This window comes from Peromyscus californicus, unplaced genomic scaffold, assembly GCF_007827085.1.
Source record: "Peromyscus californicus insignis strain IS unplaced genomic scaffold, ASM782708v3 Scaffold_9__1_contigs__length_137607984, whole genome shotgun sequence".
NCBI classification, from domain to species: domain Eukaryota; kingdom Metazoa; phylum Chordata; class Mammalia; order Rodentia; family Cricetidae; genus Peromyscus; species Peromyscus californicus.
Window position 1 is genome coordinate 113,271,268 of NW_026294617.1, and position 13,273 is coordinate 113,284,540.

Sequence of the window (13,273 nt, forward strand, 5' to 3'; positions counted from 1 at the left end):
CCCGGCTTACTCCCCATTCTCTCCTCCAAAAGGGTAAGAGCATGGGAGTCAGCAAAGCCTGGTACATTCAGTTGAGGCAGGACCAAGCCCCTCACCCCTGCCTCAAGGCTGAGCAAGGCATCCCACCATAGGTAATGGGCTCCAGAAAGCTGGCTCATGCACTAGGGATAGATCCTGATCCCACTGCCAGGGGCCCCTCAAACAGACCAAGCCACACAACTGTCTCCCATATGTAGAGGGCCTAGTCTGGTCCCATGCAGGTTCCACAGCTGTCAGTCTAAAGTTCGAGAGTTCCTACAAGCTTGGTTCAGTTGTCTCTGTAGATTTCTCCATCATGATCTTGACCCCTATTGCTCATATAATCCCTCTTCTCTCTCTTGGACTGGAATCTTGGAGCTCAGCCTGGTGCTTGGCTGTGGATCTCTGCGTCCATCAGTTACTGAATGAAGGCTCTATGATGACAGTTTGGGTGTTCACCAATCTAGGGCAGGCCAGTTCAAGCATCCTCTCCACTATTGCTAGTAGTCTAATCTAGGGATGGAGTGGGAGAGCAATGAAAAGGATATGTAAGAAAGGAAGGATTAGAAGAAACAGGCCTTGGAGTCAGTTCTAGGACTGAATTCCATTCCAGCTCTGAATCGGTCCTAGAACTGGCTCCAAAGCCTGCTTCTTCTAATCCTTCCTTTCTTAGAAGTTTATGAAAGGCCATTTCTAAAGACTGCATACACATCATATGCAAGATACACACACACACACACACACACACACACACACACACACACACACACACGTAGTCCCTCTTATCCATGAGAATAAATTCTAAAACCTCTATTAGAAACCATAAATAGTACCAAATCTTATATCTGCTATGTCTTTTACTTCTTATACATACCTAGTTAAATTGATAAATTAGGCCAGCAAATGATTAACAATACTAACTAGTAGTCACATAGAATGGTTATAATAATATATTATAGTAAAAGTTACATAATCTCTTTATCCCCTCTTTTGGAATTTTCCTTTTGATATTCTCTATACCACACTTGACAGTGGAGTATTGAGCCCAGAGAGAGTGACACTGTAGCTAAGGAAGACCAGTGTATTGTAAACCTGCTCATGCTTTCCATTCACCTCCCATAGAGATATGGCTCTAAAAAACTTATCTGTACTTAAAAATAACATTGAGTACATTCACAATTCATCCTAGTTTTGACAGTTTTATTGAAGCTACACACAAACCACACACACACACACTCACGCATGCACACACGTACATTCTAAGTCTCACTTGTATTCTAACTTTGCCTACCCATTTACAAAAACATATTGCAGAGTAAGAAAGCTTTCACTCCTGGTCTTGTTTCTGAATAATCAAACTCGACACCCCACCTCCCAACACTGTCTCTTTAAAGAGAGACAAGTGTCTAAAAGGTTGGCTTATCACTGGGGTCACGTTTATTCTCAGAGAAGAGGCACTTAGTAACTCTCACAGTGAGAGGCCTTTTCAGTTAGAATGCCACCAGCAGTGTGTAATCGCAAGTTTCTGATTTTTACCTCTGCTGCTGGATGACAAAAGTGGTAGCCACAGTCGGTTCCTTGTTTCTCAATATATCAAACGCCTGGATCCATTGACTTCTTCCCTTGCGGCAAATTCCTCCCTCTAGCAGCAAATCGAAGGCCTCAGTATCATCAACGCCATCTCTGGAGATTACAAGGACCTCACACTGACGCTGTGGTACAATGATTGGATGGCTGGAACTGTTGGCTGCTGCCGTGTGGCAGTTGCTGTGGCTCATTCCCCGTGCCTTTACAGAATGGATGCCTTTTTTTACACTGTTTGGTTTATCTCTACTTGTAGATTCCATGCACTTAAAAACAGAGCCAGTTCCTTCTTAAAGCAACAGCTTGCTGTAGAAGTGAAATCATTTACATCTTCCTGGCCCTTTATTAATCGTAGAACTTTCCTCTTCATGAATGTGTCTGGGTTTTTTTAGACCTGAAATTATTTATCTGGGCATCATTGTTCTTCTTATTTTCTGGGTCAAAACCAGATTGTCAGGACATATTGGGACAGGGAAGAAATTTTCCAACAATAGCACTTTCTGACATTAGTTGGTTGCTTTCTTCCTTTCCTTAACCTTCCCCATATTTAACAAAGTTCTGTAATATTAATCTGTGTAATACACCCCCAAAATATCAACATACTAATCCGTGATCTTTTGCAGATATTGCTTACATAGATGATAGAATCAAAATAAGCAACTTAACGTAGGAATATAAGCCTAGATTGTAATCAGTCATGAGGCATTCAGAAGATGGAGGCAGGGTTCAGAGATGAGCTAAGGAAACAGATTGCAAGGAAAAAGAAGACTTAAGCTATGGAATACAGGTCGCCTGGAAAGCTTCAAAAAGGCACAAATATGGATTGTCCCCAGGGCTTCCTGGAGAACTAGTCCCTCCCCATGCCACTTTGACTTTTAGCTCAATGGGACTGATTTTCTAATGTAATCTCCAAAAAAAGTAAGATAAAATTAAAAATAAAAATCGGTGTTTTGGGCTACCATATTGAGTAATCTGCATAGTAGATACAGAAAACACATTAATGGTGATGAACTGAGGGTTGGGGTGATGTATTAATAAAAAAACCTGCCCATTATTTCCTAAGTAAGTATATGCACACATATTCAATTTCCTTTGTAATTAATTTGCTAAGACTCTATTGGGCAGCTCAGTTTATCCCGAGTACTTTCACTGTGCTCTGGGGGATAAAGAGCGCTAGCCTCTTCTTTTCAGTCAGGTTGAGGATGGCTTGTGGAATAACAACATTTCTGCTTTTACTGTGGCTCATATCACCACTTCCACCCCCAGCCCCACACCCCTGCCAGGACACTAAGTGAAAGTAAGATTGCTGCAAAGAGGCTTGATGAGAAGATCAAAGTCTTAGCAAACCAATTCTATAAAATACTTGGATGTCAAAAAGCTTAAAATCCTCCAGTTCTCCTTTGGGTTCTTTTGGTTTGATTTGTAAGCTATGGTAACTTACTTACACTTTAACCCCCTCACAAAAAAAACTGATTTAATTAGACTGTAAGTCCCACTCCTTATAGCCACCATAGAATAACACTTTCCTTAGCACCTAAAATAACCATGAAGTATTGTTGCAACTAATCATAATTTGGGCACTATTTATTTGATAATATAGACAGAGAGAGAGAGAAAGAGGCATACAGAGAGGGGGGAGAGTATCTAAGTCTTACATAAATTCAGACTTTGAGATGAATTTATGAAAATATACTTCAGGAAAACTTCATTTGTTCTGTTTTCACTTTTCAGTGTCTAGCACATCTTTAGTCAAAGTCAGCTCCTCTGCCCCCTTCTCTCTTTGAAAATGATATTATCTGAAATGGAAATGGATTTCTTACTATCAGAATCTATTAGCTTCAGTCCTTTATAAGATTGATAATCAGAACATTGTTTTCATTATTTACAAATTAATTTAAAAAGAATTTATACTATATGTGAGGCATAATACTTGGTCCTAGGAACACATGGGATGAAAAGATACAGCTCTTACTTCCAAAAAAGTTTCCTTCTATGCATTGTAAGTTTTTGTAGAGAATTCTACAGAAAAAAATATTAAATGGTTATGTGGTATTATCTTACATGTAATATGATTGTCAAACGAGATTGTCTTATAAATAATCAAGAGTAAACAAATACTGAAATTAAGAATGTTTGAATAAGGAGAAGTGACCAGGCAAGAGCTTCAACAGGAAGCAAAGTGAAGATAATGTACTTCAGGCAGTGGTGTAACCAGCTATGATTATGTGGGTGTGGGTGTGTGAGCGGGGAACTTCCTAGAACTGTGACCCTGACCCATGACATGAACCAAGAAAAGGAAGAGTGCAGCTTTCTTGAGTCTCGCCCACACAGTCTAAGTTTGGCGTGCAAGTCTACAAATCTGACATGGTTTGGTCCCACCCTGCTCTGTACCACTATTTGGCTTTCCTGTCGAGATACTCAATGCACCATGGAGAGGAAAAGGTGGAGAACTTTGTCTTTGAGGCAGAAATCACTCAGCTCATGTCCCTGATCATCAATATTCTTCACTCAAACAAGGAAATTTTCCTTTAGGAGTTGATCTCTAATGCTTCTGATGCTTTACACAAGATTAGCTCTGAGAGCCCAACAGACCCAAGTTGGGCAGCAGTAAAGAGCTGAAAATTGACATCATCCCCAACCCTCAGAAGTGCATGCTGACTTTGGTAGACACAGGCATTGGCATGACCAAGGATGACCTCATAAATAACTTGGGAACCATTGTCTGACACAAAAGTGTTCATGGAGGTTTTCCATGATGGTACAGACATCTCCATGATTGGGCAGTTTGGTATTGAATTCTATTCAGCCTACTTAGTGGCCGAGAAAGAAGTTGTGATCACAGAGCACAATGATGATGAGCAGTATGCCTGGGAGTCTTCTGCTGGAACATCCTGCAGTTAGTTCATGCAGACCACGGTGAGCCTATTGGCTGGGGTACCAAAGTGATCCTTCATCTCAAAGAAGACCAGACAGAATACTTAGGGGGTGGGTCAAGGAAGTGGCAAAGAAATAATCACAGTCCATAGGCTATTCCATCACCCTCTATTTGGAGAAGGAACAAGAGAAGACCTGTGATGATGAGGCAGAGGAAGAGAAAGGGAAGAAAGAGAAATAAGATAAGGATGATAAGGAGAAGCCTAAGATTGAAGATGTGAGAACAAATGAGGAGGATGTCAGTGGCAAAGATAAGAAAAAGAAAATGAAGATTATAGAGAAATACATTGATCAAGAAGAGCTGAATAAGAATAAGCTTATTTGTGCCCCAAATCCCAATAACATCACTCAAGAGGAATATGGTGAATTCTATAAAGCCTTACTAATGATTGGGAAGACCAGTTGGTAATCAAGCATTTTTCAGTTGGAGTTCAGGGCACTGCTCCTCATTCCTCGGTGAGCTCCCTTTGACCTTTTGAGAATAAGAAGAACAACAACATCAAGCTGTATATCTGCCGTGTGTTTCACCTTGGGCAGCTGTGATGAGCTGATACCTCAACTTTATCCATGGCATGGTTGAATCTGAGGATTTGCCCCTGAACATATTCTGAGAAAGGCTGCAAGCAGAACAAGATCCTTAAAAAAAGTCATCTGCAAAAACATTGTGAAAAAGTACCTTGATCTCTCCTCTGAGTTGGCTGAAGACAAAGAGACCACAAGAAATTTTATGAGGAGTTCTCCAAGAATTTAAAACTTTTAATCTATGAAGACCACTAACTGTAAGTGCCTCTCTGAGCTCCTCTGATGTCTGGAGATGAGATGACCTCCCTGTCAGAGTATGTGTCTCAAGTGAAGGAGGCACAGAAGTCCATCTGCCGTATCACTGGTGACAGCAAAGAGCAGGTGGCCAACTCTGCCTTTGTAGAGTGTGTGCAGAAGCGGGGCTTTGAGGTGGTGTATATGACTGAGCCTACTGATGAGTACTGTGGGCATCAGCTCAGAGAGTTTGATGGGGAGGGCCTGATCTTGGTGTCTAAGGAAGACCTGGAGCTACAGAGGATGAGGAAGAGAATAAAATGGAGAGAGCAAGGCAAAGTTTGAGAATCTCTGCACACCCATGAAGGAGATCTTGGATAAGGAGGTTGAGAAGGTGACAATCTCCAATAGACTCATGTCATCACCCTGCTCTACTGTGACAAGCACCTATGGCTGGACAGCCAACATGGATCAGATCATGGAGTCCCAGACACTTCAAGACAACTCTACAATGGGCTGCATGATGGTCAAAAAGCACCTAGAGATCAATCCTACCACCCCATTGTGGAGACGCTGTGTCAGAAGGCTAAGGTGGACAGAAATGACAAAGCTGTCAAGGACCTGGTGGTGCTGCTGTTTGAAACTGCTCTGGTCACCTCTGGTCTCACTTAAGGATCCCCAAACCCACTCCAACTACACCTACCACATGATCAGTCTAGGCCTGGGCATTGATGAAGATGAGGTGGCAGCAGAGGAGCCCAGTGCTGCTTGTCCCCCTCCCCCATACACACCACACTTGAGGATGATAAGGATGCTTCTGGCATGGAAGAAGTAGATCAGGGAACCCCCAGGAAGCCCATACTCTCTGCAGAGTTTCCCCGTGGCTCTGCCAGCAGTCTTAACTGGCTCTGACCCACCTAACTCTGCTCATGTCTAGAGGTTCTCTTCTGTCCTGTCTTTGTGCCTTAAGGCAGGAAAATCCTCTCCCAAAGAATAGCAGGGTTTGATATTGTGTATTGTTATTTTTGTTGTTTATTTTATTTTGCTCTGAAATTAAAAGTATGTAGAATAAAGAAAAGAGAAAAGGAAAGAAGCAAGTATAGAAGAAAACATTTTCAACATCTACCATACAGTATAATAGGATGATATTAACTATTTAGGGGAGAAAATACAGGCTTTTCTTTGAGGCTAAAGTCCAGACCACTTTAGTCTGTTACCTGAAAAGTAAAAATTATTTTAGTCAAGAATAGTCACTCATTTCCAAGAAGAAAAAGCATGTGACCCCATGGACACTTCTTTAAAGAGCTGAAAACAAAGAGGCATGTGGCAAAGTGAAATTTTAATTGTAAAATTGTCGTTAAGATTTTGAAATTTCATTTTCCAAAAGCAAATAGCAGAATTGTTTGAAGCGTGTTTGAAGCTAATGGTAACATAATAGTATCCTCTGTACACCTTATGATTGTTCCTTAGGTAAGTATTATGTAATCATTGCCCTAAGAAGGACTGAGTATATGATACCAATTCATGGTTTTGAAGATGACACTCATGAAGGACCCACACTGCCCTAGTGAAGCATCTGTGAGATTTCAGGATAGAGGACTCTTTATTCCTCAGTTTTTTGTTGCTATAATGAAAGGCCTGAATTAATAACAAGAAAAAGGTTATTTGGCACAAGGTTTGCTATGTAGTTTTAGAGGGTCAAAGTGCAAATAGCACATGTCTAGCTATGGCAAGGGCACATCTTGCTATATGCCATTATGAACAATCACACCATGGTGGAAGCATGAATGAAAAGCAGATTACATGCCAAGACAGACAGTCAGAACAAGGGACCAGGGAGAGACCAGGAAAACGTCATCAATGCCTTAGCAGAAAATGGCCCTGTGATCTAAGAACCTGGCACCAGGCCCTTCGAAGATCCTAGCTCTTGACATCCTCACACTGGAAAACAAGCTTCCTACATATTATCCCTGGGGCTTACACTCAAGACATAGCAAGCTCGCAATTGCTCAGGGTCTACATTCTGTTGCAAACCTAAGGTAGAGTTCATAGGTCCTGAGTCCTTGAGAAATATTGAGAAATCTCAGGCCATCATTAGTGGAACAAATAATTTCTTTTGAAGTTCTCTTAGGAAAAAAACCCACCACATATGTTCTTGAAGAAAAGAGAATACATCACTTAAGGGCAATTTCTTAATGAGTCTAAGACAAACACACAGGAGAAAGAAAAGTTTAAAATTGTACTGAAAAATAAATAAGGGTTTAAATCATACATGCATGTTGCTCCTACATAGTAGCTTAAATAGACACACAAACTTGAGTCTGGGAACTTGACGGTAAAGGAATGAGGACATGGAACAGAAAGGAAGGATATGGTGAATTTGTCTGACATCTAGAAATATGAGCAGGACACACTTTGAAAAATGTATTTCTTGGTATTTAAATCCAATGAAAATAGTTCGTATGAATTTTGGTACATTTCTTTACTACTGACAAATTGTGGGAAAACATTAAAAGCAATATTGTCAAATAATAGAAAAACCTCTTGAGACTGTATCAGGATTGAGAGTTGAAGGTCAGCCTATCCTAAAACCCTTTCTTAAATCAAAAAAATAAGTTAGGAGACATGCTGCTGCATGAAACATAATGCAAATTAAAGAAGACAGTCTTACAGACCATGCATTGTACGATTACATTTGCATAAAATGTCCTCGATGGGCAAATTTTTAAAGACAAAAAGCAGATGAGTGATTATCAAGGGCTGAGAATTAAAGATGCATGGAGAGCAATCTGTGAGTGAAGATTTCTTTGGGGAGAGGGTAATGGAAATTGCATCAAATAGATAAAAATGATGATTGTAGAACCCTAAGCATATACTAATATCTGTTTCAGAATGAATTTTATGATATATAAATTATGTCTTAGTAAAACTCTTACAAAAACTACAACCAATCAAAATGAAGAGCGGTGGAGTTCTGGTCCCAAATAATATATCTACAAGACAACTACCTCGCCTCAGGCTCCAGGATCAGTGTGGAGAAAAGAACTGCCAGCATCTAAGGAGTGCTGAGAGCAGGAGGGACAGACTTCCCCAGGGAAGAGCTCACCAGTTGATTATCCAATATGGAATGGTCAGTCTTGAAAGTGTATGCATATGAGTAATGTTATACGGACTAAGCAGAGTATATTTATATATTTAGAAATGTATATAGGCAACAATAATTAATGAAAAAAAGAAGCCATGTATTGGAAAGAGAGCAAGGAGGGGTATATGGGAGGGAGGAAAATAGAAGGAAATGATGCAATTATATTATAATCTCAAAAATAATTTAAAAAATTGATACAGAAAGGCCTTCAGTGACCTAGGCTGATTACAGAACCAATCTTTTCAGCTGGAGAAGTGAAGTACACAGATTTATCTTATTAGCTATTATCAGACCAAAAATTCAAAGCTCAACATGGGAAGAAAACCGGTTTTCAAGTAAATGTGATTGCTATTCTTAGAAAGAGAGAAGAGGTGTGAGTTGATTAAAAAATACATGTCAGGGGTTAGGGAGATGGCTCAGTAGCAAAAGTACTTGCTAAGCAAGCATGAGGATGCAAATCCCCAGAAGCCACATAAAAGTCAGTTAGCCTAATTGTGCTTCTGTAATTCTAACCTCAGAATATAAAGACAGGGTTCCCAGAGCAAAGTACCTAGTGAGGTAAGACATATTGGTGAGCTCTAGGTTTGATTGACAGACTCTGCCTCAATAAATAAGGTAGATGGGAGACGGAAGATGATTCTACAACAACCTCCAGCTTTACCAAGTGGAACTCATGTACACATGTGCTCACACACATGCAGAATTTTACACACACACACACACACACACACACACACACACACACACACACACGGAAAAAGAAAACTAATTAAAATTAAAACAGCATTGCTATCAGAGGTCAGTGAATACTGATGCTCGCCATGAAGTCTGATGAACAAATGTGATCTGTAAGCGTCACACAATGGAAGGAGAGGACCAATTCCAACTTGTCCTCTTCCTTCCATATGCACTTTGACACCAGCCCATGTACACAGAACATGCATGCACAGAAACATAGACACAAATAACGTGATTAATGATTTAAAAAACAATGTCAAATATAAGACATAAGATAGAAAAACCCAGACCAGACTCCAGAGATTGGCTGAAATAGTACAAGCTGTCAGGTGACACCGCAAGTTGCCTCCAGTGGGGTCTCCAAATTCTAGCAAGCACAGACACTAGCTAGAGAAAACTTGCAGAAGTTTCTCTCCAGGAATTGTCCTAGTCAAAAGCAGCTGTAGGGGAGGCACAGAGGTCCCGATGCTCACAGACAGGCCCTAAAGAAACCGGGGATGTTAAACACACCGGGTTGATTCTTCAATGGGAGAGATGTATAATTTTTTTTTCCACACAGAAGGCTGGAAGAGTTTGGGTATAGTTATGTCTAAGCTTTATTGTGCACACAGTATTGAGTTAATTATCACCATGTAATTTTTTTCAACAAATTGTGTGGTGCTTAAATGTGCCTTACTACTCAGGATCAGCCTCTTTAAGTTTGAACCAACACCAACCATGAGTCATGTTGTACAGAACTTCTTTTTTGCCTCTCTTGGATCAAAACTCTGCAGGCCATGATGGTTACAGAGACCCATGCACAGCTGCCTAATTCTTCACTCACCTTCCTTGCAAAGTAACTCACATCCAAGGAACTGTAAATGTCCGGGCACATGGGTAGGTCCTTCCGTATCCAACTGAGATATATGTAAGAGGTCATCCAGTTCAAGAACCCTATGAAAAAGGGGCCCAGGTCCTCTCCTGCACATTCTTCTTTGTTCATTTTATCTAATCATAACTTCCCTTAACCTCACATTCATTCTACCTGAGACTATTTTTCAACAAACCTCCTTCAAGAAAAGTTCAGGATTTGTTTCACAAAGAACTTGCAGCGTTTGGTCCCAGAAGTATTCCTAGAAGGCACCCTCTAATAATATCAAGCTGGATGCCACTGTAGTTAGATGGGCCTCAGGTTATCATCTTTGGCATAGATAGCTCCTGGTGGGTAGTTTCAGTTGAATGGATTATTTTCTCCCATCATGAACTGGAACCATATTATCAGTGGAAAGGAATGGACTGATATGCATAAGAGATTCATGAGGAAAATGGTAATGACTACAGAAGTGGACAACTAATTTTGGGGTTGTGGGTTCATTGGAGGAAGAAAATAAATTTCTAAGAGTGATTAATCATCAGTATAATACCAGTATATAAAGAAAGAGGGACTAACTGGCAGCATGTAAAGAATGAATAGGTTTTAATTTCTCACAGACAGAAGTCAGAGAAGGTTAAATACAAGTTGTATGCCTTGAACTTTGTGACTACCAGAGCTCTATTCTCATTCAGTTTTCAACCCACCCCATTCATAAAGCAAGTTCAAGGCCTAGTTGTAAGAGCTTGAAAACTAAGCTTGTACTGGATCTCAGAACCTTGGATGATAGTCTCTGCACTTTAGATGTATGTGCATGAAAATGCTTAGTCTCTAGATTCTTCCAAATTCTCTGTGTCCAAAGATCACTTCTAATTAAATGTCAGCACTTTCTTCCCCTCTTTCCTGACATCAAGGCACAAACTTACACCTTACACAAAAATCTATACCTTTCCCTGTAGTGTCAAATCCCTTCTAGCTTCAATATGGCTGGTAAAGTCAGATTTCCCAAAGGAAAGGAAATCAAAGAAGCAGGGAAGCCTGGACAGCATCTGCCCATGCGCTCTGGAAAAGCATTAAGTGGGAATATGTTCTGAAGAGATGGCTCAAGTTAAGAGAAACAAAAAGCTGGACAACAGGGGTTTATCCAACCAGTCACTTTCCTGTGACATGCCCTATCTAGAGATGAAGACAGTCATAACACACTGTGTAGGAGGTACTAACCTGGACCTTAGAAAAGCTGATGTTTCTCTTTATACAGAACAGAACTGTTTGGTGAATCCTAGAATAAGAAGTTAGGAAGTTTAAATGAGCTTGGATAAGATACAGAGGATGAAAACTAATGGGGTAATTGTATTTAGGGGAAGCTGCATCATTTAAAGATAACTTCAAAAGGTTTGTAGATGTTGCATTAAGGAATGAAAACAGAGCACCTTCCTCTTGCATTAGTTTGACCAAGTGTGAGGCCAAATTTTCTGTTGCTCTCCCTGTGTCTTTTGTCTCTCTCTGTAGTTTGTGGTCACTAGCCTGTTGTTAAGTTTGGATCTGTGCCTTATTCGTTATGCCTGTCTCTATGTTCATCCATAACAAAGGACTGAGCTCTGTAGTTATTGAACAGTACAGAAAACATGGCATGGGAAAGGATGAGTGATTCCTTACAGAGACCTTTATTAGAGTTTTAGAAGGAAAGAAATGCTACTGACCCCAAATGACCCACAATTAGCACTCAGTACTGCAGAGCGACATTACAGCTGAGAGATATTAGCAACCTACATTTGTGTTTGCAACATTTATGGTAGGTTTTTTTAAAAGTTTACTTCCAACCTGTTGCCTGCTTTCAGAAAATGATTACTGTTAGCATTTAGGCATCTGTGTTGGCCTGCCCTTGGGGTCCTGACAGTATACATCCTCAGCTGCAGCCACTAAGAGCACCCCCTATGTGCATTTGCTACATTTCCTTATAAAAAGCAGGCCTTGCCCACCTCCCATCCATTTCTCTTCCTTCACTCTCATCCCTAGGGACTGGTCTCGGCTCCCTTCTCTGCCCCTTGTCTCCCCTCTCTTGCATAAACCTCCCACGAGGGTCCTGTTATATGGTGTGACTCCTTCCTGCTGTTTTTAAAATACAGCAATTACCACAACACACACACATACACGCATAATTCTGGGTTAAGGGCATGAGAGAGGACATAACTTAAGGTTAAAGTGACTCACTGGCTGAGGTTGTCAAAGATACATGGGAAACTCAAGGCACATATGATTGGTTACATTTTTCTCTTGAGGCAGGATTAACTTCAATAGGCTGAGTACACAGTAGATGTTTTAGTTAGGATAAGTATTGTGATGAAAAAAACTAAGGCTGAAGCGCAAGTTGGAAAGGAAATGGTTCATTTGGCTTACAATTCCACATCATAGTTCATTACTGAATGAAGTCAGGACAGGAACTCAAGTAGGGCAGAATTCTGGAGGCAGGAGCTGATGCGAAGGGCATAGAGGAGTGCGGCTCACTGACTTGTTTGCCAGTTCCCTTACAGAACCCAGGACCACCAGCCTAGGGATGGTACCATCAACAGTGGGCTGAGCCCTTCCACATCAATCCCTGAAGAAAATGCTCTGCAGGCTTGCTCTATTGAGGCATTGTCTCAGTTGAGGTTTCCCCCATCACATGACTACAGCTTGTGTCAAGTTGACATAAAACTAGCTACCACAGTAGAACAACAGGTTAAACAATAGTATGAAATGATCTCAAGGCATATTATTAGCTGCAGTGAGGCCTACCAAATTAAATCTCTTTGAATGCAAGAGAGAATTTCAAAAAAAATATTACTTCAGGAAGCCAAGAAAATGCTCGGCTTATCGGTATGATAAAGCATATAACAGTGAGAAAACAATCAGAATTTAGAAGCTTGGGTAATCTACAAGCCGCTTGTCATAACAAGGATCCCAGACATCAAAGGGAATGAGATCCCAAAGGAATCAACCCCAAGCTTAAGTCAAACAAAACAAAATGGGGATAGTTGCAACTAGCACCAAGGTTGGTATGATAGCAAAGGAGGTATCATTAGAGGTAGCTATGGAGAATAGTAAATGAACACACAGTCCGTGGTACAAGCTAGACAGCTAACAGAGGAACAGTTTAGTCTGCATGTGCTCCTACTACACTATGTGGAAATCATGTTTAAACTTCAGCTGCTTTCAAGATCTGGATCCACCAAACTTCAGAAGATCCCCAGCAGACAGAAGCAGCTTGA

The 13,273-nt window shown here is 40.7% G+C and overlaps 1 pseudogene; it reads left to right on the plus strand.

Annotated features, from left to right (window-relative positions):
- Positions 1 to 4,023: 4,023 nt before the first annotated feature.
- LOC128106696 (heat shock protein HSP 90-beta-like) lies at positions 4,024 to 6,204 on the plus strand (annotated as a pseudogene).
- Positions 6,205 to 13,273: the final 7,069 nt, after the last annotated feature.